Source organism: Electrophorus electricus, chromosome 11 (assembly GCF_041902795.1).
Source record: "Electrophorus electricus isolate QZ-2024a chromosome 11, ASM4190279v1, whole genome shotgun sequence".
NCBI lineage: Eukaryota > Metazoa > Chordata > Actinopteri > Gymnotiformes > Gymnotidae > Electrophorus > Electrophorus electricus.
In genome coordinates this window covers 8,025,289-8,027,500 of record NC_137507.1, presented here as the reverse complement: position 1 = coordinate 8,027,500, position 2,212 = coordinate 8,025,289, and the positions used below count along the sequence as shown (strand labels likewise).

The following is a 2,212-nucleotide window of genomic DNA, read 5'->3' as shown; positions in this document are numbered from 1 at the left end:
GGTGACTATGAGAACATTCACCTTCTCACTAAACCAACAGGTGACTATGAGAACATTTCACCTTTTCTCTAAAAAAGACAGGACAAAGAGAATGAAATCAATGACCTTGCAACTCAAGTGAGCCTGAATTAAGGGTTTGTAAACATGGAATGAATGGCTAATGAAGTTTAATGAAGACATAAATGTATGCTATGTATAGCATAACTGATTTCAAGTAACCTTTTCCTTCGGTTGCAGCCCTGTAGCTCACCTGTAAGAACAGGCAGCAAGCACCAGGTTCTGGTAATACCAGTGTCGTGGGTTTGGTTCCCAGGAAACACATGTGTTGTCCTACTACTAAACGGGCAAATTGTTCTGGACAGGAGCAAATTCTGTAAATGTAATGCAACCCATTCAGGCTCTTAACATGAGTCCTGCATGGATGTTGGTGCTGTGGGACCTTAATGATTTGGTATCATTACTATATAAAATTATTCTGTGATTTGCAAATACATGGAACAGTACATATCTATAAAACATCAACAAAAAAAACATGAACTGACTGTCATTGTACTGAGACCAGATAAAATTCAAAGGGAACCAAAAACAAGTCCGTTAAATGGTACAGATGCGTTGACGTTTAGTCAGCAGTGATGTTACCGCAATGTGGGCCAAACCATATTAAGTGAATGGGGTGAGGGGGGGTAGGCTGCTGAGTTGATAATGGTGGGATTCAAGTAGATTAGATACTGGGAGGAAGAGCACAGCCTCTGTCTCTCACATTGTCTCTCTCTGGTGCTCCCTCTAAGCTGTTGTTAACCTTTTCTCCTCCATCCAGCTCTATCCATCTCGCTCCTGTTTAGACGACGCCTGTTGCTCAGGGCTCGAGCTATTCACTGATACTCTGACCGGTGAACTATAACCTTTCAGGGAAATGAAGGCCTGGGATTCGTTCCGCTCTGTTTCACTTTGCTCCGCACGCAACGGTCGTGCAAACCACCTGTAGCCCTCCATTGTGTTAACTGTAAATGACGCACAGGTTAACGGTGAAGATGAAATGATGATGATGATAGTGATGGTATATGGTGTATAACAATACAAAACAAAGTGTGAAGTCAGGCAAAAAGAAAAGGACTACGTCTCTAGACGCACACACACACACACACACACGCAAAAACTATACAAACTGACGCAGACACACACACTCTCCTACTTTGTAGCGTTCTAAACAGGCCTGAGAGAGCTGTAATTAGGAGGAAGAATGCATGTATTTATAGGAAAGTCTGGGATAAATGGCAGAATGACTAGCTTTGTGCCAGACTGTTATATTTAACATCCCTGATGTCAACACTGTGCTGGCCCGTTGCCATGGATTCTCCCGCCCTAGTCTGAGGTAGTTGCTTCTTATTGGCCGCCACAGACAGATGTTGAAACAATGTTGGTGGGCTCAGACACACACGCACACACAATATATAAATATATATATATATATATATATATATATATATATATATATATATATATATATATATATATATATATATATATATATATAGACTATGACATGGCTGTTTTGAGTTTTGATAATCTGAAAAATACGAACTGAGATCAAAACAGATGATTCATCATGCACAGATAAGGCTCCTGTGTGCTGATAACCTTTCATCGCCTCCCCCACTCTGCTCCCTCTCCCTCCCTCTGTTTCATCTTTTCCCTGTCTTTCTGAAATGTGGGTTATGAGATTTTACAGTCTCATCCTCGCAGTGCAGTGATGATAAGCCGAGTCTTCCCGGACCTGGTTAGCATAACCAATCACTCAGTCCTTCTCCGTCTCTGTTTACTTTGGGATGGGTGCAGCCACAAACCTCCCCCACCCCACCCCGCAATTTCCTCAGAGACATTCCCAGGAGAGACCATCTTTCAAAAGCAAACATTAAAATAACCCTGAAAACATCTAAGCTGCCTTTGATTAGACCACAGTTGGAGGTTATTACCCGTGTTTCCATTTGCATTCAGACAGATGTGCTTAGTTTTTCAAAGCTGATATTAATATAGTTCTGTATTAATATATTTCTTTAGCTCAACCACAACCTGTAGTCTTCTACTCACCTCCAACTGATGAGCCTAGACGATCCCCCAAAACATTAGGGCAACGACCTCCCCTCTCTGTTCAGTGACCCCATGTGTCTAGTTACCCTACTCTGTGCAGCTCCAGCCTCTGTCTATTTACCCC

General features: G+C 42.1%; 1 long non-coding RNA gene across 1 annotated transcript in view; it reads right to left on the bottom strand.

Moving 5' to 3' along the window:
- LOC118241757 (uncharacterized) overlaps positions 1-2,212 on the bottom strand; it is a 22,700-nt gene extending 20,488 nt beyond the window's left edge. The window contains exon 1 of the long non-coding RNA XR_004776346.2: positions 2,089-2,212. This is a non-coding gene — a long non-coding RNA (uncharacterized LOC118241757). The remainder of the gene's footprint in view (positions 1-2,088) is intronic.